Here is a 26390-nt window from a genome sequence, read left to right as displayed (position 1 = left end):
TGATGGCCGCAGATTCCAATGTGTGTGCCAATTTTCAAGAGTTTTTGAGCATGTTAAGGCCCCCAAAAACCCCCGGAAGGTTTAATAAAAAATAAAAAAAATAATAATAAGAATAATCCTTAGAAGAACAATAGGGCTCTTCGCCCCTTCGGGCTTGAGCCCTAAATATAGCTGCAAGCAGCGATGTCGGGCTCAAGCCGTCAGTGCAACGCCACCCCGGTGGCATCGGGAAAACTGTGCCCAGCGGGCATAAGCATTTACAGTAACCCTCTGACAATCAAGTTTAAAGGGATGCGGAAGTTAAAGGGTTAATCCGACCAATCTAGACTTTGAAATCACATACACAGAACAATATATAGAACTTTAGTAACACCTTATTTTTATATTTATTTAAAGATGTATTACTGCTTAATAATGACTATTATTAAGGGAAAAGGCTTTATAATCATGAACTATTTACTAATGCTTAGCTAATGAGTGCAGTTATTATAAAGTGTTACCAATGCATTTACTAATGTTAACAAATTAGACATTATTTTACAGTGTTACCAAATCCTTAAATATTTTATTAGTGTTTTGTAATGATTTTAATGACCTATAAGCATTTGTGAAATAGTTTTGCTTGCATTGCAGCTTTATCTGTCAGTTGAAGAGTTTTACTGTTACATCCATGAGATTAATAAATGTCATGTCACAGGTTGTCATAGGTCAGTATCAAATGAGTTTGAAATTATTATTTGCAGCACAAATAAGGATTCTTAGGATGTTTTTAAATCCCTAAAACTGTCAGAAAAGGATAAGGCCTAAGAGATTTCTTAACCTGTAATGAAAGGAAAAAAACGCCACCATTAGCAACAACAAAAACAATAACAATTTAAAATACAGATTTTTTTTTCCTGATTATTAAAGGGATGATTAGGTCTCTCTCTCTCTCTCTCTCTCTCTCTCTCTCTGCCAGACAGCCCCTCCCTACAGTCCACACACACTGTCAGTCACCAAAAATTCACAGTCACCAACCCCCTCACACTCCCCCTCCCTCTCCCCCTCCCTTTCCTCACACAGAGTGGCCAGAGTGAGATCATGTCAGTTGAGAAGTCTGACAGTTTTCACATTTTCTTTTATCCATACAGTGTTGTAAAGTCGTGAAACTATCCATATTTACTCAGAATGACTTGTCTTCTATGTGTACATTTTTTTGAAGTGTTTAGAAGCTGCACTTTAAAACAATAAAAGACATTTACTGGTTCCTTTTTTACTGTTATTTCAAAAAATCACCACGACAAAACCATTTAAGCTATCCAAGTTCATTCGCAACTGTTCTGTAAGATAAATTCTTTAAACAGTGGTAAAAGAGGATGTGGTGCTGATCCTTCAAGAGTCACTCAAAACTTATCTGTCCATAAAGCCTATTAAGAATTATTCTTAATATACAGTATTTCACAATACTTCAGCATGTTATTCTAATTAAGTGAGGGTCATTTTATCAGTAAAATACATAAAATACATATTTTTCTTTGAAAGATCTCTATAAATGATTTAAATCATAATCGTTTCTACAATAATTATTTTAAAGTAATCCTATATCTCCATCTAGTGGCCATTATTGGTACTAAGAATTGCGAGCTTGATTTATAAGTTATGATAGTTTTAATTTTATGCTGGCTCCTGAACATAATAAAGCTATGAAACTTATTGTGCTTCCTTCAAATGATGACTTCTACTTATATAAAAAAATATGAAGAGTTGGAATGAAAAATTGTAAAGATATAGTAAAATAACTATTGTATTTTTTTTATGTTACTTTAATAAATCGCTATGGCCACAACATTTAAGGTATCCTAAACCCATTCACAATTTAACATCTTCAGTATATTGGCATCATGTTGAAAAAGTTTGGTGTGAACTACTCTTCTTGGAGGAGTATGAATTCATTTACAGTCTGATTTTATCATAATTCCACAATAACATTTCTGAGTTCTGTATCAATCAGTGTTGTTGTTTGTTTATTTTTATTTTTTTATTTTTCATAGGAAGATAACTGACCCTTTACTCTCCTTTTTAACAAATGTGCTTATAAACCAAGGACAAGCTATTTATAGCTGTATTTATAAACTGCTTACTACTGACTATTAATATTGGGACAAGGCTTTATAAAGCATGAACTGACTATTTACTAATGAGTGCAGTTATTATAAAGTGTTACCAATGCATTTACTAATGTTAACAAATTAGACATTATTTTACAGTGTTATTAAATCCTTTAATGACTTATAAGCATTTGTGAAAGCATCTTAGTCTTGATCTGTGAGCTGAACAGTTTTACGGTTACATCCATGAGATTTTAAAAATGTAGATACATGTCATGTTACAGGATGGAATAGGTCAGTATCAAATGAGTTGAAATTATTATTTGCAGCACAAATAAGTATTTTTAGAATTTTGTTTTTAATTCCTGAAACTGTCAGAAAAGGATAAGGCCTAAGAGATTTCTTAAGCTGTAATGAAAACAGCAATGTTAGCAACAACAACAAAAAATAACAATTTAAAATACTTTTTTTTTTTTCTGGTGATTAAAGAGATGATTAAGTCTCTCTCTCTCTCTCTTTCTCTCTCTCATTGTGTCTGCCACTCAGCTCATGCCCATCCCCCACTCACACACACACACACACTCAGTCAGCACGCATACATTCCTCAAACAGAGGGACAGAGTGAGTTGAGATGTCTGACAGTTTTTTTATTTTCTTTTAATCATACAGTGTTGTAAAGTCATGAAACTATGCATATGTCCTCAGAATGATTTGATCTCTGTATGAATTTTTTGAAGTGTTTGGAAGCTGCAATTTAAAAATACAAGACAATTAATGATTCCCTTTTTACTGTCATTTCAAAAAATCACCACGACAAAACCGTTCAAGCTAACCAAAATCTGTTCGCAATTTAAGTTCCTCGATGTTTTTTCTTCATGTAGACCTAGTTTGGTGTGTATAGTGTACTTCCCCTGTGAGGAGTATTCATTAATTCACAACTGTAAAATCTCAAAAATACACATTCAAATCAAAATAGCCGACTTCCTGTTGATCGTAGCTTATGACTGTGAATTAGAAAGTTGTCCGTCTTGATAAGAACAATTTATGTACCAAGTTTGGTGTCTGTAGCTAAAACTAACCCCCCCACTTTTGACAAAAGGTGGCGCTATAGAGTGCCTCATTCACGCCCTTTTAAAAGCTTTTGCCATTGTCTAGCTATCACTAATACTGATATGTGTTTTGAGTTTCATGTAAATCTGAGCTTGTTGTCTGCCTCAAACTCACCATAACAGAACATTCAAGTTTGACACGTTGCCATAGCAACACTATATCAGATATCAATATCCCCACAACAGATTTTCATCGGCCGTGTTTTGTCATTATTCTGATGAAGTTTTAAGTAAATCGAGTAAAAATAAGATGCTGAATTCAAAGCATTTGGAAAATGACACACTTCCTGCTGCCAGTTGGTGGTGCTATAACGTTGACTCTTAATAGTCACATATATACAATCGGTATCATACAACGAACAAACCCATGAAGTTTGATCAAATTCAGGAAATGTATGTGGATGTTATTAGACATTTCCTGTTTCTCATTTCTCGCCATAAGTTCCACGCCTCGCCACGGGCAAACCGTTCGAGATATCAAAAATCCCCTCGCAATTTTTCATCCTCAATGTCTTGAGATCATGTTCACCGAGTTTCGTGGCGAACGGGTTGAAAACCTCAGAGGAGTATTTCAAATTCCAGAGCATGCTTTTTTTAAACAGCCCTGAATAGCTGACTTCCTGTTGGGCGGAGCCTATGACATAAAGTGTGAAAGTTGTTCGGCTCAATGAGATCTATAAGTGTACTGAGTTTCATATAAATACATGCAAGTGTGTGTGAGCTATGGTTCAAGATTTCTGACTGTGTTCCAGGGGGCGCTGTAGAGCCCCTGTGCCACGCCCGGGTCCCAGCCTCTGCGGCGTCCTGATGGCCGCAGATTCCAATGTGTGTGCCAATTTTCAAGAGTTTTTGAGCATGTTAAGGCCCCCAAAAACCCCCGGAAGGTTTAATAAAAAATAAAAATAATAATAATAATAATAACAAGAATAATCCTTAGAAGAACAATAGGGCTCTTCGCCCCTTCGGGCTTGAGCCCTAATTAAAGCTGCAAGCAGCGATGAACGGGCCCTCGCACCCGGGCTCACTGCCATCGTGTGGCTTTAGTAAAAAGGTGAACGTTGAGAAATATGCATTTAAACTCATAAATATAAGTGCAATATATCAAAGTTTATTTCATATGTGTGCCAATCTTCCTGTTGCCAGCAGGTGGCGCTATCGTTATAATGGAATATTGGCCTTCAGATGTGTTCAAGCCAGGACTCTCATCACACATGTGAAGTTTGGGCAAGATCGGACATTTTATGCATGAGTTATAACATCTTTTATTCCCATGGCGAGACATCGAACTTCGTCATGGCGACATGGACATGCCTTTTAACAAAAACTCAAGATCTTCACAACTAAACATCACACAGGTCTTTAGATTAGACTGACCACAAAAAAGACATTGATGTCATAAAATTTCTAGGAGTAGTTTGTCTCAGTGTTAAATATGTCACTTCCAGTTGCCAATAGGTGGCGCTATGACTATAACTGAATATTGGCATGTAGATCTGTTCAGGTGAAGAGTCTTATCAAAAATGTGAAGTTTGGGGCAGATTGGACATTGTATGTGTGAGTTATAGCACCATCATTTTTCATGGCGAATCATCGAAATTTGTCAGGCCGCCATGGACACGCCCTTTAACGAAACCTCAATTCCTTCGCAATTTAACATCGCAAAGGGCTTTAGATTACACTGACCAAGTTTGGTGTTGATCTGAATAAATCTCTAGGAGGAGTTCGTTAAAATACAACCCCTGAAAATGACAAAAACAACACCAATTTTGCAGGGAAAATTAAAAATAACCGACTTCCTGTTGGGATTCGGATTTCGTACCAGGAGACTTTTTTGTAGCTATTGGTGTGTTACATATGTTAACCGATTTTCGTACATGTACATGACATGTAGCTCGAGGCGCACTCCATTGAAAATGTATAGGTGGCGCTATCGAGCCATTTTGCCACACCCAATGGAATATTAGCCTCCAGATGTGTTCAGGTCAGGACTCTTATCAAACATTTGAAGTTTGGGCAAGATCTGATATTTTATGACTGAGTTACAACAACTTCTACTCCCATGGCGAGACATCGAACTTTGACATGGCGCCATGGACACGCCCTTTAACGAAAACTCAAGATCTTCTCAATTTAACATCTTACAGGCCTTTAGATTAGACTGACGACAAAAAAGACATTGATGTCAAAAATTTCTAGGAGTAGTTTGTCGCAGCGTAAAATATGTCACTTCCTGTTGCCAATAGGTGGCGCTATGACTATAACTGAATATGGTCGTGTCAAACTGTTCAGGACAGGAGTCTCATCAAACATGTGAAGTTTGGGGCAGATTGGTCATTGTATGTCTGAGTTATAGCAACTTCCTGTTTCATGGCGAATCATCGAAATTCGCCAGGCCGCCACACACAGGCCCTTCAACGAAAACTCAAAAGCTTCGCAATTTAACATCGCAAAGGCCTTTAGATTAGGCATACCAAATTTGGTGTTGATCTGAATTAATCTCTAGGAGGAGTTCGTTAAAATACAACGCATGGAAATGACAAAAATGACACAAAATTTGCTCATAATATTAGAAATAACTGACTTCCTGTCTGGTTTCGGATTTTGCTCCAAGAGACTTTTTTGTAGGTATTGGAGAGTTACATGTGTATACCGATTTTCATACATGTACATGAAACGTAGCTCGAGGCGCACACCGTTGAACGTGTATAGGTGGCGCTGTTGAGCCATTTTGCCACACCCACTTCTGAAACCCATATCAGACGTAAATTTTCGCCAGTTCTGAGGTGTGTGCAAAGTTTCATGACTTTTCGAGCATGTTTAGGCCCTCAAAAATGCGATTCATCTTAGAGAAGAATAATAATAATAATAATAATAATAATAATAATAATAAACGGAGCAATTCCAAGAGGGTCCTCACACCATCGGTGCTCGGGCCCTAATTAAAGCTGCAAGCAGCGATGAACGGGCCCTCGCACCCGGGCTCACCGCCATCGTGTGGCTTTAGTAAAAAGGTGAACGTTGAGAAATATGCATTTAAACTCATAAATATAAGTGCAATATATCAAGTTTATTCCATATGTGTGCCAATCTTCCTGTTGCCAGAAGGTGGCGCTATCGTTATAATGGAATATTGGCCTTCAGATGTGTTCAAGCCAGGACCCTTATCACACATGTGAAGTTTGGGCAAGATCGGACATTTTATGCCTGAGTTATAACATCTTTTATTCCCATGGCGAGACATCGAACTTCGTCATGGCGACATGGACATGCCTTTTAACAAAAATTCAAGATCTTCACAACTAAACATCACACAGGTCTTTAGATTAGACTGACCACAAAAAAGACATTGATGTCATAAAATTTCTAGGAGTAGTTTGTCACAGTGTAAAATATGTCACTTCCAGTTGCCAATAGGTGGCGCTATGACTATAACTGAATATTGGCATGTAGATCTGTTCAGGTGAAGAGTCTTAACAAAAATGTGAAGTTTGGGGCGGATTGGACATTGTATGTGTGAGTTATAGCATTATCATTTTTCACGGCGAATCATCGAAATTTGTCAGGCCGCCATGGACACGCCCTTTAACGAAACCTCAATTCCTTCGCAATTTAAAATGGCAAAGGGCTTTAGATTACACTGACCAAGTTTGGTGTTGATCTGAATAAATCTCTAGGAGGAGTTCGTTAAAATACAACCCCTGAAAATGACAAAAACAACACCAATTTTGCAGGGAAAATTAAAAATAACCGACTTCCTGTTGGGATTCGGATTTCGTACCAAGAGACTTTTTTGTAGCTATTGGTGTGTTACATATGTTTACCGATTTTCGTACATGTATATGACATGTAGCTCGAGGCGCACTCCATTGAAAATGTATAGGTGGCGCTATCGAGCCATTTTGCCACACCCAATGGAATATTAGCCTCCAGATGTGTTCAGGTCAGTACTCTTATCAAACATTTGAAGTTTGGGCAAGATCTGATATTTTATGACTGAGTTACAGCAACTTCTACTCCCATGGCGAGACATCGAACTTTGACATGGCGCCATGGACACGCCCTTTAACGAAAACTCAAGATCTTCTCAATTTAACATCGTACAGGCTTTTAGATTAGACTGACGACAAAAAAGACATTGATGTCAAAAATTTCTAGGAGTAGTTTGTCGCAGCGTAAAATATGTCACTTCCTGTTGCCAATAGGTGGCGCTATGACTATAACTGAATATGGTCATGTCAAACTGTTCAGGACAGGAGTCTCATCCAACATGTGAAGTTTGGGGCAGATTGGTCATTGTATGTCTGAGTTATAGCAACTTCCTGTTTCATGGCGAATCATCGAAATTCGCCAGGCCGCCACACACAGGCCCTTCAACGAAAACTCAAAAGCTTCGCAATTTAACATCGCAAAGGCCTTTAGATTAGGCATACCAAATTTGGTGTTGATCTGAATTAATCTCTAGGAGGAGTTCGTTAAAATACAACGCGTGGAAATGACAAAAATGACACAAAATTTGCTCATAATATTAGAAATAACCGACTTCCTGTTGGGTTTCGGATTTTGCTCCAAGAGACTTTTTTGTAGGTATTGGAGAGTTACATGTGTATACCGATTTTCATACATGTACATGAAACGTAGCTCGAGGCGCACACCGTTGAACGTGTGTAGGTGGCGCTGTTGAGCCATTTTGGCACACCCACTTCTGAAACCCATATCAGACGTAAATTTTCGCCAGTTCTGAGGTGTGTGCAAAGTTTCATGACTTTTCGAGCATGTTTAGGCCCTCAAAAATGCGATTCATCTTAGAGAAGAAGAATAATAATAATAATAATAATAATTAAAGCTGCAAGCAGCGATGAACGGGCCCTCGCACCCGGGCTCACCGCCATCGTGTGGCTTTAGTAAAAAGGTGAACTTTGAGAAATATGCATTTAAACTCATAAATATAAGTGCAATATATCAAAGTTTATTCCATATGTGTGCCAATCTTCCTGTTGCCAGCAGGTGGCGCTATCGTTATAATGGAGTATTGGCCTTCAGATGTGTTCAAGCCAGGACCCTTATCACACATGTGAAGTTTGGGCAAGATCGGACATTTTATGCCTGAGTTATAACATCTTTTATTCCCATGGCGAGACATCGAACTTCGTCATGGCGACATGGACATGCCTTTTAACAAAAATTCAAGATCTTCACAACTAAACATCACACAGGTCTTTAGATTAGACTGACCACAAAAAAGACATTGATGTCATAAAATTTCTAGGAGTAGTTTGTCACAGTGTAAAATATGTCACTTCCAGTTGCCAATAGGTGGCGCTATGACTATAACTGAATATTGGCATGTAGATCTTTTCAGGTGAAGAGTCTTAACAAAAATGTAAAGTTTGGGGCGGATTGGACATTGTATGTATGAGTTATAGCACCATCATTTTTCACGGCGAATCATCGAAATTTGTCAGGCCGCCATGGACACGCCCTTTAACGAAACCTCAATTCCTTCGCAATTTAAAATGGCAAAGGGCTTTAGATTACACTGACCAAGTTTGGTGTTGATCTGAATAAATCTCTAGGAGGAGTTCGTTAAAATACAACCCCTGAAAATGACAAAAACAACACCAATTTTGCAGGGAAAATTAAAAATAACCGACTTCCTGTTGGGATTCGGATTTCGTACCAAGAGACTTTTTTGTAGCTATTGGTGTGTTACATATGTTTACCGATTTTCGTACATGTATATGACATGTAGCTCGAGGCGCACTCCATTGAAAATGTATAGGTGGCGCTATCGAGCCATTTTGCCACACCCAATGGAATATTAGCCTCCAGATGTGTTCAGGTCAGTACTCTTATCAAACATTTGAAGTTTGGGCAAGATCTGATATTTTATGACTGAGTTACAGCAACTTCTACTCCCATGGCGAGACATCGAACTTTGACATGGCGCCATGGACACGCCCTTTAACGAAAACTCAAGATCTTCTCAATTTAACATCGTACAGGCCTTTAGATTAGACTGACGACAAAAAAGACATTGATGTCAAAAATTTCTAGGAGTAGTTTGTCGCAGCGTAAAATATGTCACTTCCTGTTGCCAATAGGTGGCGCTATGACTATAACTGAATATGGTCATGTCAAACTGTTCAGGACAGGAGTCTCATCCAACATGTGAAGTTTGGGGCAGATTGGTCATTGTATGTCTGAGTTATAGCAACTTCCTGTTTCATGGCGAATCATCGAAATTCGCCAGGCCGCCACACACAGGCCCTTCAACGAAAACTCAAAAGCTTCGCAATTTAACATCGCAAAGGCCTTTAGATTAGGCATACCAAATTTGGTGTTGATCTGAATTAATCTCTAGGAGGAGTTCGTTAAAATACAACGCATGGAAATGACAAAAATGACACAAAATTTGCTCATAATATTAGAAATAACCGACTTCCTGTTGGGTTTCGGATTTTGCTCCAAGAGACTTTTTTGTAGGTATTGGAGAGTTACATGTGTATACCGATTTTCATACATGTACATGAAACGTAGCTCGAGGCGCACACCGTTGAACGTGTATAGGTGGCGCTGTTGAGCCATTTTGGCACACCCACTTCTGAAACCCATATCAGACGTAAATTTTCGCCAGTTCTGAGGTGTGTGCAAAGTTTCAGGACTTTTCGAGCATGTTTAGGCCCTCAAAAATGCGATTCATCTTAGAGAAGAATAATAATAATAATAATAATAATAATAATAAACGGAGCAATTCCAAGAGGGTCCTCACACCATCGGTGCTCGGGCCCTAATAAACGGAGCAATTCCAAGAGGGTCCTCACACCATCGGTGCTCGGGCCCTAATAATAATAATAATAATAATAATTAAAGCTGCAAGCAGCGATGAACGGGCCCTCGCACCCGGGCTCACCGCCAGCGAGTGGCTTTAGTAAAAAGGTGAACGGTGAGAAATATGCATCTAAAGTCATAAATATAAGTGGAATATATCAACGTTTACTCCATATATGTGCCAATCTCCCTGTTGGCAGCAGATGGCGCTATCATTATAATGGAAAATTGGCCTTCAGATGTGTTCAGGCCAGGACTCTTATCGAACATGTGAAGTTTGGGGAAGATCGAACATTTTATGCCTGAGTTACAACAACTTCTCTTGCTGTGGCGAGACATCAAATTTTGTCATGGCGCCATGGACACGTACTTTAACAAAAACTCAAGATCTCCACAATTTAACATTGCACCGGCCTTTAGATTAGACTTACCACAAAAAATACATTAATGTCAAAACATTTCTAGGAGTAGTTTGTCGCAGCGTAAAACATGACACTTCCTGTTGCCAGCAGGTGGCGCTATGAATATAATGGAATATGGGCATGTAGATCTGTTAAGGGTAGAAATCTTATCTACCATGTGTAGTTTGGGGCAGATTGGACATTGTATGTCTGAGTTACAGCAACTTCCTTTTTCATGGCGAAACATCACATTTTATCAGGCCGCCATGGACACGCCCTTTAAAGAAACCTCAAGATCTTCGCAGTTTAACATCGCAAAGGCCTTAAGATTTAACTGACCAAGTTTGGTGTTGATCTGAATAAATCTCTAGGAGGAGTTCGTTAAAGTACAACCCCTGAAAATGGCAAAAACAACACCAATTTTGCAGAGAAAATTCTAAATAACCGACTTCCTGTTGGGAATCGGATTTCGTACCAAGAGACTTTTTTGTAGGTATTGGTGTGTTACATATGTATACCGATTTTTGAAGCGCACTCCGTTGAAAGTGTATAGGTGGCGCTATCGAGCCATTTTGCCACACCTGATGGAATTTTGGCCTTCAGATGTGTTCAGGCCAGGACTCTTATCACACATGTGAAGTTTGGGGAAGATCGGACATTTTATGCCTGAGTTATAACATCTTTTATTCCCATGGCGAGACATCGAACTTCGTGACGGTGCCATGGACACGCCTTTTAACGAAAACTCAAGATCTTCACAACTTAACATCGCACAGGCCTTTAGATTAGACTGACCACAAAAAAGACATTGATGTCATAAAATTTCTAGGAGTAGTTCATCGCAGGGTAAAATATGTCACTTCCTGTTGCCAATAGGTGGCGCTATGACTATAACTGAATATGCGCATGTCAATATGTTCAGGTTCAGAGTCTCATCAAACATGTGAAGTTTGGGGCAGATTGGACATTGTATGTCTGAGTTATAGCAACTTCATTTTTCATGGCGAATCATCGAAATTCGCCAGGCCGCCACGGACATGCCCTTCGACGAAAACTCAAGATCTTCGCAATTTAACATCGCAAAGGCCTTTAGATTAGGCATACCAAATTTGGTGTTGATTTGAAGAAATCTCTAGGAGGAGTTTGTTAAAATACAACACATGGAAATGACCAAAATTACACAAAATTTGCTCATAATATTAAAAATAACCGACTTCCTGTTGGGTTTAGAATTTTGCTCCAAGAGTCTTTTTTGTAGGTATTGGTGTGTTACATATGTGTGCCAATTTTCGTGCATGTACGTGAAACATAGCCGGAAGGCTGTTGATTTTCTTAGTATAGGTGGCGCTGTCGAGCCATTTTGCCACACCCTCTTCTGAATCCTATATCAGACGAAAATTTTCACCAGGTTTGACGCGTGTGCAAAGTTTCATGACTTTTTGAGCATGTTAAAGCCCTCAAAAATGCGATTCATTCGGGAAAAGAAGAAGAATAATAATAATTAAAGCTGCAAGCAGCGATGAACGGGCCCTCGCACCCGGGCTCACCGGCAGCGAGTGGCTTTAGTTAATAGGTGAACGGTGAGAAATATGCGTTTAAACTCATAAATATAAGTAGAATATATCAATGTTTATTCCATATATGTGCAAATCTTCCTGTTGCCAGCAGGTGGCGCTATCATTATAATGGAAAATTGGCCTTCAGATGTGTTCAGGGCAGGACTTTTATCGAACATGTGAGGTTTGGGGAGGATTGGACATTTTATGCCTGAGTTACAACAACATCCTATTTCATGGCGAAACAATGAAATTTGTCAGGCCGCCATGGACACGCCCTTTAACGAAACCTCAAGATCTTCGCAATTTAAGATCGCAAAAGGCTTTAGATTACACTGACCAAGTTTGGTGTTGATCTGAATAAATATCTAGGAGGAGTTCGTTAAAGTACAACCCCTGAAAATGGCCAAAACAACACTAATTTTGCAGAGAAAATTCCAAATAACTGACTTCCTGTTGGGATTCGGACTTCGTACCAAGAGACTTTTTCGTAGATATTGGTGTGTTACATGTGTGTACCGATTTTTGTACATGTACGTGAAACATAGCTCAAGGCGCACTCCGTTTAAAGTGTATACGCACTCCGTTGAAAGTGTATAGGTGGCGCTATTGAGCCATTTTGCCACACTCGATGGAATATTGGCCTTCAGATCTGTCCAGGCCAGGACCCTTATCACACAAGTGAAGTTTGGGCAAGATCGGACATTTTATGCCTGAGTTATAACATCTTTTATTCCCATGGCGAGACATTGAACTTCATCACGGCGCCATGGACACACTTTTTAACAAAAACTCAAGATCTTCACAACTAAACATCACACAGGTCTTTAGATTAGACTGACCACAAAAAAGACATTGATGTCATAAAATTTCTAGGAGTAGTTTGTCGCATTGTAAAATATGTAACTTCCTGTTGCCAATAGGTGGCGCTATGACTATAACTGAATATTGGCATGTAGATCTGTTCAGGTCAAGAGTCTTATCCAACATGTGAAGTTTGGGGCAGATTGGACATTGTATGTCTGAGTTACAGCAACTTCCTTTTTCATGGCGAAACATCGAAATTTGGCAGGCCGCCATGGACCCGCCCTTTAACGAAACCTCAAGTCCTTCGCAATTTATTATCGCAAAGGGCTTTAGATTACACTGACCAAGTTTGGTGTTGATCTGAATAAATCTCTAGGAGGAGTTCGTTAAAGTACAACCCCTGAAAATGGCAAAAACAACAGCAATTTTGAAGGGAAAATTCAAAATAACCGACTTCCTGTTGGGATCCGGATTTCGTACCAAGAGACTTTTTTGTAGGTATTGGAGTGTTACATGTGTGTACCAATTTTTGTACATGTACGTGAAACATAGCTCGAGGCGCACTCCGTTGAAAGTGTATAGGTGGCGCTATAGAGCCATTCTGCCACACCCGGTGGAATATTGGCCGAAAGATCTGTTCAGGCCAGGACTCTTATCACACATGTGAAGTTTGGGGAAGATCGGACATCTTATGCCTGAGTTATAACATCTTTTATTCGCATGGCGAGACATCGAACTTCGTCGCGGCGCCATGAACAAGCCTTTTAACGAAAACTCAAGATCTTCACAACTGAACATCGCACAGGCCTTTAGATTAGACTGACCACAAAAAAGACATTGATGTCATAAAATTTCTAGGAGTAGTTTGTCGCAGCGTAAAATATGTCACTTCCTGTTGCCAATAGGTGGCGCTATGACTATAACTGAATATTGTCGTGTCAAACTGTTCAGGACAGGAGTCTCATCCAACATGTGAAGTTTGGGGCAGATTGGTCATTGTATGTCTGAGTTATAGGAACTTCCTGTTTCATGGCGAATCATCGAAATTCACCAGGCCGCCACACACAGGCCCTTCAACGAAAACTCAAAAGCTTCGCAATTTAACATCGCAAAGGCCTTTAGATTAGGCATACCAAATTTGGTGTTGATCTGAATTAATCTCTAGGAGGAGTTCGTTAAAATACAACGCATGGAAATGACAAAAATGACACAAAATTTGCTCATAATATTAGAAATAACCGACTTCCTGTTGGGTTTCGGATTTTGCTCCAAGAGACTTTTTTGTAGGTATTGGAGAGTTACATGTGTATACCGATTTTCATACATGTACGTGAAACGTAGCTCGAGGCGCACACCGTTGAACGTGTATAGGTGGCGCTGTTGAGCCATTTTGGCACACCCACTTCTGAAACCCATATCAGACGTAAATTTTCGCCAGTTCTGAGGTGTGTGCAAAGTTTCATGACTTTTCGAGCATGTTTAGGCCCTCAAAAATGCGATTCATCTTAGAGAAGAAGAATAATAATAATAATAATAATAATAATAAACGGAGCAATTCCAAGAGGGTCCTCACACCATCGGTGCTCGGGCCCTAATTAAAGCTGCAAGCAGCGATGAACGGGCCCTCGCACCCGGGCTCACCGGCAGTGAGTGGCCTTAGTAAATTGGTGAACGGTGAGAAATATGCATTCAAACTCATAAATATAAGTGGAAAATATCAACATTTATTCCACATGTGCCAATCTTCCTGGTGCCAGCAGGTGGTGCTATCATTATAATGGAATATGGCCCTTCAAATGTGTTCCGGGCAGGACTCCCATCGAACATGTGAAGTTTGGGGAAGATCGAACAAATTATGCCTGAGTTACAACAACTTCTCTTGCTGTGGCGAGACATCAAAATTTGTCATGGCGCCATGGACACGCCCTTTAACAAAAACTCAAGATCTCCACAAGTTAAAATTGCACAGGCCTTTAGATTAGACTGAATACAAAAAATACTTTAATCTCAAAAAAATTCTAGGAGTAGTTTGTCGCAGCCTAAAACATGTCACTTCCTGTTGCCAGCAGGTGGCGCTATGACTATCACTGAAAATGGGCATGTAGATCTGTTAAGGGCAGAAGTCTTATCTAACATGTGAAGTTTGGGGCAGATTGGACATTGTATGTCTGAGTTACAGCAACTTCCTTTTTCATGGCGAAACATCGAAATTTGGCAGGCCACCATGGACACGCCCTTTAACGAAACCTCAAGATCTTCGCAATTTAACATCACAAAGGCCTTTAGATTACACTGACCAAGTTTGGTGTTGATCTGAATAAATCTCTAGGAGGAGTTCGTTAAAGTACAACCCCTGAAAATGGCAAAAACAACGCCAATTTTGCAGAGAAAATTCTAAATAACCGACTTCCTGTTGGGATTCGGATTTCGTACCAAGATACTTTTTTGTAGGTATTGGTGTGTTACATGTGTGTACCGATTTTTGTACATGTACGTGAAACATAGCTCGAGGCACACTCCGTTGAAAGTGTATAGGTGGCGCTATAGAGCCATTTTGCCATACCCGATGGAATATTGGCCTTCAGATGTGTTCAGGCCAGGACTCTTATCACACATGTGAAGTTTGGGGAAGATCGGACATTTTATGCCTGAGTTATAACATCTTTTATTCCCATGGCGAGACATCGAACTTTGCCATGGCGCCGTGGACACGCCTTTTAACGAAAACTCAAGATCTTCACAACTGAACATCGCACAGGCCTTTAGATTAGACTGACCACAAAAAAGACATTGATGTCAAAAAATTTCTAGGAGTAGTTCATCACAGCGTAAAATATGTCACTTCCTGTTGCCAATAGGTGGCGCTATGACTATAACTGAATATGGGCATGTCAATCTGTTCAGGTTTGGAGTCACATCAAACATGTGAAGTTTGGGGCTGATTGGACATTGTATGTCTGAGTTATAGCTACTTCATTTTTCATGGCGAATCATCAAAATTCGCCAGGCCGCCACGGACACGCCCTTCAACGAAAACTCAAGATCTTCGCAATTTAACATCTCAATGGCCTTTAGATTAGGCATACCAAATTTGGTGTTGATCTGAATTAATCTCTAGGAGGAGTTCGTTAAAATACAATGCATGGAAATGGCAAAAATGACAAAAAATTTGCTCATAATATTAAAAATAACCAACTTCCTGTTGGGTTTAGAATTTTGCTCCAAGAGTCTTTTTTGTAGGTCTTGGTGTCTTACATGTGTTTACCGATTTTCAGACATGTGCGTGAAACGTAGCTCGAGGCGCACACCGCTGAACATGTATAGGTGGCGCTGTCGAGCCATTTTGCCACGCCCACTTCTGAAACCCATATCAGACGTAAATTTTCACCAGTTCGGAGGTGTGTGCAAATTTTCCTGACTTTTTGAGTATGTTTAGGCCTTCAAAAACGCGATTCATTGGGGAGAAGAAAAATAATAATAATAATAATAAACAGAGCAGATACAATAGGGTCCTCACACCTTCGGTGCTCGGGCCCTAATAATAATAATAATAATAAACAAAGCAGATACAAGAGGGTCCTCGCACCTCGGTGCTCGGGCCCTAATAATAAACAAAGCAGATACAAGAGGGTCCTCGCACCTCGGTGCTCGGGCCCTAATAATAATAATAATAATAATAATAATAATAATAATAAACGGAGCAATTCCAAGAGGGTCCTCACACCATCGGTGCTCGGGCCCTAATAATAATAATAATAATAAACGGAGCAATTCCAAGAGGGTCCTCACACCATCGGTGCTTGGGCCCTAATAATAATAATAAACGGAGCAATTCCAAGAGGGTCCTCACACCATCGGTGCTCGGGCCCTAATTAAAGCTGCAAGCAGCGATGAACGGGCCCTCGCACCCGGGCTCACCGCCATCGTGTGGCTTTAGTAAAATGGTGAACGTTGAGAAATATGCATTTAATGTCCTAAATATAAGTGGAATATATCAAAGTATATCCCATATATGTGCCAATCTTACCGTTGCCAGCAGGTGGCGCTATCATTATAATGGAATATTGGCCTTCAGATGTGTTCAGGCCAGGACTCTTATCAAACATGTGAAGTTTGGGGAAGATTGATAATTTTAAGCTTGAGTTACAATAACTTCTCTTGCTGTGGCAAGACATCAAATTTTGTCATGGCGCCATGGAAACGCCCTTCAACAAAAACTCAAGATCTCCACAAGTTAACATTGCACAGGCCTTTAGATTAGACTGACCACAAAATATATGTTAATCTAAAAAAAATTATGGGAGTAGTTTGTCGCAGCGTAAAACATGTCACTTCCTGTTGCCAATAGGTGGCGCTATGACTATAACTGAATGTGGGCATGTAGATCTGTTAAGGGCAGAAGTTTTATCTAACATGTGAAGTTTGGGGCAGATTAGACATTGTATGTCTGAGTTCCAGCAACTTCATTTTTCATGGCGAAACATCGAAATTTGTCAGGCCACCATGGACACGCCCTTTAACGAAATCTAAAGATCTTCGCAATTTAACATCGCAAAGGGCTTAAGATTACACTGACCAGGTTTGGTGTTGATCTGAATAAATCTCTAGGAGGAGTTCGTTAAAGTACAACCCCTGAAAATGGCAAAAACAACGCCAATATTGCAGAGAAAATTCTAAATAACCGACTTCCTGTTGGGATTCGGATTTCGTACCAAGATACATTTTTGTAGGTATTGGTGTGTTACATGTATATACCGATTTTTGTACATGTACGTGAAACATAGCTCGAGGCGCACTCTGTTGAAAGTGTATAGGTGGCGCTATTGAGCCATTTTGCCACACCTGATGGAATTTTGGCCTTCAGATGTGTTCAGGCCAGGACTCTTATCACACATGTGCAGTTTGGGGAAGATCGGACATTTTATGCCTGAGTTCTAACATCTTTTATTCCCATGGCGAGACATCGAACTTCGTGACGGCGCCATGGACACGCCTTTTAACGAAAACTCAAGATCTTCACAACTTAACATCTCACAGGCCTTTAGATTAGACTGACCACAAAAAATACACTGATGTCATACAATTTCTAGGAGTAGTTCATCGCAGTGTAAAATATGTCACTTCCTGTTGCCAATAGGTGGCGCTATGACTATAACTGAATATGGGCATGTCAATCTGTTCAGGTCAGGAGTCTCATCAAACATGTGAAGTTTGGGGCAGATTGGTCATTGTATGTCTGAGTTATAGCAACTTCCTGTTTCATGGCGAATCATCGAAATTCGCCAGGCCGCCACGGACACGCCCATTAACGAAAACTCAAAAGCTTCGCAATTTAACATCGCAAAGGCCTTCAGATTAGGCATACCAAATTTGGTGTTGATCTAAATGAATCTCTAGGAGGAGTTCGTTAAAATACAACGCATGGAAATGACAAAAATGACACAAAATTTGCTCATAATATTAGTAATAACCGACTTCCTGTTGGGTTTCGGATTTTGCTCCAAGAGACTTTTTTGTAGGTATTGGAGAGTTACATGAGTATACCGATTTTCATACATGTACATGAAACGTAGCTCGATGCGCACACCGTTGAACGTGTATAGGTGGCGCTGTTGAGCCATTTTGCCACACCCACTTCTGAAACCCATATCAGACGTAAATTTCCGCCAGTTCTGAGGTGTGTGCAAAGTTTCATGACTTTTCGAGCATGTTTAGGCCCTCAAAAATGCGATTCATTTTGGAGAATAATAATAATAATAATAATAATAATAATAATAATAATAATAATAATAATAATAATAATAATAAACGGAGCAATTCCAAGAGGGTCCTCACACCATCGGTGCTCGGGCCCTAATAATAATAATAATAATAATAAACGGAGCAATTCCAAGAGGGTCCTCACACCATCGGTGCTCGGGCCCTAATAATAATTAAAGCTGCAAGCAGTGATGAACGGGCCCTCGCACCCGGGCTCACCGCCATCGTGTTGCTTTAGTAAAAAGGTGAACATTGAGAAATATGCATTTAATGTCCTAAATATAAGTGGAATATATCAAAGTATATCCCATATATGTGCCAATCTTACCGTTGCCAGCAGGTGGCGCTATCATTATAATGGAATATTGGCCTTCAGATGTGTTCAGGCCAGGACTCTTATCGAACATGTGAAGTTTGGGGAAGATTGAACATTTTATGCTTGAGTTACAACAACTTCTCTTGCTGTGGCAAGACATCAAATTTTGTCATGGCGCCATGGAAACGCCCTTTAACAAAAACTCAAGATCTCCAAAAGTTAACATTGCACAGGCCTTTAGATTAGACTGACCACAAAATATATGTTAATCTCAAAAAAATTATAGGAGTAGTTTGTCGCAGCGTAAAACATGTCACTTCCTGTTGCCAATAGGTGGCGCTATGACTATAACTGAATGTGGGCATGTAGATCTGTTAAGGGCAGAAGTTTTATCTAACATGTGAAGTTTGGGGCAGATTGGACATTGTATGTCTGAGTTACAGCAACTTCCTTTTTCATGGCGAAACATCGAAATTTGTCAGGCCACCATGGACACGCCCTTTAACGAAATCTAAAGATCTTCGCAATTTAACATCGCAAAGGGCTTAAGATTACACTGACCAGGTTTGGTGTTGATCTGAATAAATCTCTAGGAGGAGTTCGTTAAAGTACAACCCCTGAAAATGGCAAAAACAACGCCAATATTGCAGAGAAAATTCTAAATAACCGACTTCCTGTTGGGATTCGGATTTCGTACCAAGATACATTTTTGTAGGTATTGGTGTGTTACATGTATATACCGATTTTTGTACATGTACGTGAAACATAGCTCGAGGCGCACTCTGTTGAAAGTGTATAGGTGGCGCTATCGAGCCATTTTGCCACACCTGATGGAATTTTGGCCTTCAGATGTGTTCAGGCCAGGACTCTTATCACACATGTGCAGTTTGGGGAAGATCGGACATTTTATGCCTGAGTTCTAACATCTTTTATTCCCATGGCGAGACATCGAACTTCGTGACGGCGCCATGGACACGCCTTTTAACGAAAACTCAAGATCTTCACAACTTAACATCTCACAGGCCTTTAGATTAGACTGACCACAAAAAATACACTGATGTCATACAATTTCTAGGAGTAGTTCATCGCAGTGTAAAATATGTCACTTCCTGTTGCCAATAGGTGGCGCTATGACTATAACTGAATATGGGCATGTCAATCTGTTCAGGTCAGGAGTCTCATCAAACATGTGAAGTTTGGGGCAGATTGGTCATTGTATGTCTGAGTTATAGCAACTTCCTGTTTCATGGCGAATCATCGAAATTCGCCAGGCCGCCACGGACACGCCCATTAACGAAAACTCAAAAGCTTCGCAATTTAACATCGCAAAGGCCTTCAGATTAGGCATACTAAATTTGGTGTTGATCTAAATGAATCTCTAGGAGGAGTTCGTTAAAATACAACGCATGGAAATGACAAAAATGACACAAAATTTGCTCATAATATTAGTAATAACCGACTTCCTGTCGGGTTTCGGATTTTGCTCCAAGAGACTTTTTTGTAGGTATTGGAGAGTTACATGAGTATACCGATTTTCATACATGTACATGAAACGTAGCTCGATGCGCACACCGTTGAACGTGTATAGGTGGCGCTGTTGAGCCATTTTGCCACACCCACTTCTGAAACCCATATCAGACGTAAATTTTCGCCAGTTCTGAGGTGTGTGCAAAGTTTCATGACTTTTCGAGCATGTTTAGGCCCTCAAAAATGCGATTCATTTTGGAGAATATTAGTAATAATAATAATAAATATAGCTGCAAGCAGCGATGTCGGGCTCAAGCCATCAGTGCAACGCCACCCCGGTGGCATCAGGATAACTGTGCCCAGCGGGCATAAGCATTTACAGTAACCCTCTGACAATCAAGTTTTAAGGGATGCGGCAGTTAAAGGGTTAATCCGACCAATCTAGACTTTGAAATCACATACACAGAACAATATATATAACTTTAGTAACACTTTATTTTAATATCTATAAAAAATGTATAAGGTGTGCATTGTAGCTGACACCTATATGAACACATTACAATTGTTTTATGACTGCAAGTCTTTCTTCTCAAATGCTATTGAGCTTCAAATTTGCATTTGAGCCCATGTGAAAAAGTAGCATAATTTACATATGACTCACAGTTTGTTGTAATAAATATCAAACATTCAATTTAATTGTGCATTATAGCTGTCACCTAGATGAACAATTACAGTTGTTTTTATGACTGTAAGTCATTCTCTTCAAATGCTACTGACGTTAGAAAAGTGTATATCAATATCACATGTAACTTTAGAGACGGTCCCTAAATTTGAGACTCTAGAAAGTCCAATGTCAAGACAACTTTATGCCTGTTTTATTTTCTTTAGTTTTCTTTTCTCTGTGCCGGATTGCTGATGTCCTATACCCAGGCATAGATGTCCATCCATCAATTACGAACATTCATCCGCAAACATGAGGTGTGAGCGGTCGTGAGCGCGGATGGGAGAATGGCGCATGTTTTTTTTTTTTTTTTTTTTGAGCAACTGGGATGGTGCCCCCTCTGGGAGTTGGTGCCCTACTATGCATATAGGGAGCGGCGGTACAATCTCGAAGATATATTCCTCAAACCATCTTACAAGAGGAGGTGATGCTAATCCTTCAAGAATCGCATAAAAGCTATTCAAGTGTACAGTTTCCTTTTATTGCATCTTGAAATAAATATTTCTGAATTCTGAATCAAACTGGGTTGTGTTTATTTATTTATTTTATAAGACAACTGAGACTTTAATCTCCTTTGTAATATATGTGCTTTTAAACCAAGAACAATTTATTTATAGATGTATTCCTGCTTAATAATGACTATTATTAAGGGAAAAGGCTTTATAATCATGAACTATTTACTAATGCTTAGCTAATGAGTGCAATTATTATAAAGTGTTACCATTGCATATACTAATGTTAACAAATTAGACATTATTTTACAGTGTTACCAAATCCTTAAATAATGTATTAGTGTTTTGTAATGATTTTAATGACCTATAAGCATTTGTGAAATAGTTTTGCTTGCATTGCAGCTTAATCTGTCAGTTGAAGAGTTTTACTGTTACATCAATGAGATTAATAAATGTCATGTCACGTCACAGGTTGTCATAGGTCAGTATCAAATGAGTTTGAAATTATTATTTGCAGCACAAATTAGGGTTCTTAGGATGTTTTTAAATCCCTAAAACTGTCAGAAAAGGATAAGGCCTAAGAGATTTCTTAACCTGTAATGAAAGGAAAAAACACCACCATTAGCAACAACAAAAACAATAACAATTTAAAATACAGATTTTTTTTTTCCTGATTATTAAAGGGATGATTAGGTCTCTCTCTCTCTCTCTCTGCCAGACAGCCCCTCCCTACAGTCCACACACACTGTCACAGTCACCAACCCCCTCACACTCCCCCTCCCTCTCCCCCTCCCTTGCCTCACACAGACAGGGTGGCCAGAGTGAGATCATGTTGAGAAGTCTGACAGTTTTTTAATTTTCTTTTATCCATACAGTGTTGTAAAGTCGTGAAACTATGCATATTTCCTCAGAATGATTTGATCTTTGTATGAAAAAATGCTTTGAAGTGTTTGGAAGCTGCAATTTAAACATACAAGACAATTAATGTTTCCCTTTTTACTGTCATTTCAAAAATTCACCACGACAAAACCGTTCAAGCTAACCAAAATCCGTTCGCAATTTAAGTTCCTCAATGGTTTTTCTTAATGTAGACAAAGTTTGGTGTGTATAGTGTACTTCCCCTGGGAGGAGTATGCATTAATTCACAAAAGAAAATTCCCAAAAATCCATATTCAAGTCAAAATAGCCAACTTCCTGTTGGTCGTAGCTTATGACTGCGAATTAGAAAGTTGTCCGTCTTGATAAGAACAATTTATGTACCAAGTTTGGTGTCTGTAGCTAAAACTAATCCCCCCACTTTTGACAAAAGGTGGCGCTATAGAGTGCCTCTTCCACGCCCTTTTAAAAGCTTTTGCCATGGTCTAGCTATCTTTAATACTGATATCTGTTTCGAGTTTCATGTAAATCTGAGCTTGTTGTCTGCCTAAAAATCACCAGAACAGAACATTCAAGTTTGACACGTTGCCATGGCAACACTATATTAGATATAAATATCCCCACGACAGATTGTCTTCGGCCGTGTTTTGTCATTATTCTGATGAGGTTTGAAGCAAATCAAGTAAAAATAAGATGCTGAATTCAAAGCGTTCTGAAAATGATTCACTTCCTGCTGCCAGTTGGTGGCGCTATAACTTTGACTCCTAAAAGTCACATATATACGATCGGTATCATACAACGAACAAACCAATTAAGTTTGATCAAATTCAGCAAATGTATGTGGATGTTATTATACATTTCCTGTTTCTCATTTCTCGCCATAATTTCAACGCCTCGCCACGGGCAAACCGTTCGAGATATCAAAAATCTCTTCGCAATTTAGCATCCCCAATGTCTTGAGATCGTGTTCACCGAGTTTTGAGGTGAACGGGTGGAGTTCCTCAGAGGAGTATATCAAATTCCAGAGCATGTGTTTTTCATAAAACCCTAAATAGCCAACTTCCTGTTGGGCGGAGCTTATGACATGCAGTGTGAAAGTTGTTTGGTTTGATGAGTTATATATATGTACCAAGTTTCATATGTATACGTGCAAGTATGCATGATATATGGCCCTCGGTACTACAGGGGGCGCTGTAGAGCCCCTGTGCCACGCCCGTGTATCAGACTCTGCCCGGCCCTAATGGCCGCAGGTTCCAAGGTGTGTGCCAATTTTCAAGAGTTTTTGAGCATGTTAAGGACCCCAAAAGCCCCCGAAACCTTAGAAAAAAATTAGAAGAATAAAAAAAAAAAAAAAAAAAAATAATCCTAAGGAAAACAATAGGGCTCTCGCCCTCCAGGCTTGAGCCCTAATAATAATAATAATAATAATAATAATAATAATAATAATAATAATAATAATAATAATAATAAACTGAGCAATTCCAAGAGGGTCCTCACACCATCGGTGCTCGGGCCCTAATAATAATAATAATAATAATAAACGGAGCAATTCCAAGAGGGTCCTCACACCATCGGTGCTCGGGCCCTAATAATAATTAAAGCTGCAAGCAGTGATGAACGGGCCCTCGCACCCGGGCTCACCGCCATCGTGTTGCTTTAGTAAAAAGGTGAACGTTGAGAAATATGCATTTAATGTCCTAAATATAAGTGGAATATATCAAAGTATATCCCATATATGTGCCAATCTTACCGTTGCCAGCAGGTGGCGCTATCATTATAATGGAATATTGGCCTTCAGATGTGTTCAGGCCAGGACTCTTATCGAACATGTGAAGTTTGGGGAAGATTGAACATTTTATGCTTGAGTTACAACAACTTCTCTTGCTGTGGCAAGACATCAAATTTTGTCATGGCGCCATGGAAACGCCCTTTAACAAAAACTCAAGATCTCCAAAAGTTAACATTGCACAGGCCTTTAGATTAGACTGACCACAAAATATATGTTAATCTCAAAAAAATTATAGGAGTAGTTTGTCGCAGCGTAAAACATGTCACTTCCTGTTGCCAATAGGTGGCGCTATGACTATAACTGAATGTGGGCATGTAGATCTGTTAAGGGCAGAAGTTTTATCTAACATGTGAAGTTTGGGGCAGATTGGACATTGTATGTCTGAGTTACAGCAACTTCCTTTTTCATGGCGAAACATCGAAATTTGTCAGGCCACCATGGACACGCCCTTTAACGAAATCTAAAGATCTTCGCAATTTAACATCGCAAAGGGCTTAAGATTACACTGACCAGGTTTGGTGTTGATCTGAATAAATCTCTAGGAGGAGTTCGTTAAAGTACAACCCCTGAAAATGGCAAAAACAACGCCAATATTGCAGAGAAAATTCTAAATAACCGACTTCCTGTTGGGATTCGGATTTCGTACCAAGATACATTTTTGTAGGTATTGGTGTGTTACATGTATATACCGATTTTTGTACATGTACGTGAAACATAGCTCGAGGCGCACTCTGTTGAAAGTGTATAGGTGGCGCTATCGAGCCATTTTGCCACACCTGATGGAATTTTGGCCTTCAGATGTGTTCAGGCCAGGACTCTTATCACACATGTGCAGTTTGGGGAAGATCGGACATTTTATGCCTGAGTTCTAACATCTTTTATTCCCATGGCGAGACATCGAACTTCGTGACGGCGCCATGGACACGCCCTTTAACGAAATCTAAAGATCTTCGCAATTTAACATCGCAAAGGGCTTAAGATTACACTGACCAGGTTTGGTGTTGATCTGAATAAATCTCTAGGAGGAGTTCGTTAAAGTACAACCCCTGAAAATGGCAAAAACAACGCCAATATTGCAGAGAAAATTCTAAATAACCGACTTCCTGTTGGGATTCGGATTTCGTACCAAGATACATTTTTGTAGGTATTGGTGTGTTACATGTATATACCGATTTTTGTACATGTACGTGAAACATAGCTCGAGGCTCGAGCACTCTGTTGAAAGTGTATAGGTGGCGCTATCGAGCCATTTTGCCACACCTGATGGAATTTTGGCCTTCAGATGTGTTCAGGCCAGGACTCTTATCACACATGTGAAGTTTGGGGAAGATCGGACATTTTATGCCTGAGTTATAACATCTTTTATTCCCATGGCGAGACATCGAACTTCGTGACGGCGCCATGGACACGCCTTTTAACGAAAACTCAAGATCTTCACAACTTAACATCGCACAGGGCTTTAGATTAGACTGACCACAAAAAATACATTGATGTCATGAAATTTCTAGGAGTATTTCATCGCAGTGTAAAATATGTCACTTCCTGTTGCCAATAGGTGGCGCTATGACTATAACTGAATATGGGCATGTCAATCTGTTCAGGTCAGGAGTCTCATCAAACATGTGAAGTTTGGGGCAGATTGGTCATTGTATGTCTGAGTTATAGCAACTTCCTGTTTCATGGCGAATCATCGAAATTCGCCAGGCCGCCAAGGACACGCCCATTAACGAAAACTCAAAAGCTTCGCAATTTAACATCGCAAAGGCCTTCAGAATAGGCATACCAAATTTGGTGTTGATCTGAATGAATCTCTAGGAGGAGTTTGTTAAAATACAACGCATGGAAATGACAAAAATGACACAAAATTTGCTTATAATATTAGTAATAACCGACTTCCTGTTGGGTTTCGGATTTTGCTCCAAGATACTTTTTTGTAGGTATTGGAGAGTTACATGTGTATACCGATTTTCATACATGTACATGAAACGTAGCTCGAGGCGCACACCGTTGAACGTGTATAGGTGGCGCTGTTGAGCCATTTTGCCACACCCACTTCTGAAACCCATATCAGACGTAAATTTTCGCCAGTTCTGAGGTGTGTGCAAAGTTTCATGACTTTTCGAGCATGTTTAGGCCCTCAAAAATGCGATTCATTTTGGAGAATGATAATAATAATAATAATAATAATAATAATAATAATAATAATAATAATAATAATAAT

General features: G+C 39.5%; 1 long non-coding RNA gene across 1 annotated transcript; it reads left to right on the top strand.

Moving 5' to 3' along the window:
• Nucleotides 1-1822: 1822 nt before the first annotated feature.
• LOC127938339 (uncharacterized) lies at nt 1823-26390 on the top strand. The gene is made up of 4 exons (XR_008148677.1): nt 1823-5905; nt 7865-9297; nt 13694-17602; nt 25402-26390. It is a non-coding gene; the product is annotated as an uncharacterized LOC127938339 (long non-coding RNA).

Source organism: Carassius gibelio, chromosome A20 (assembly GCF_023724105.1).
Source record: "Carassius gibelio isolate Cgi1373 ecotype wild population from Czech Republic chromosome A20, carGib1.2-hapl.c, whole genome shotgun sequence".
NCBI lineage: Eukaryota > Metazoa > Chordata > Actinopteri > Cypriniformes > Cyprinidae > Carassius > Carassius gibelio.
Note: the sequence above shows the minus strand (reverse complement) of the source record. Positions and strands in the feature narration are given on the sequence as shown.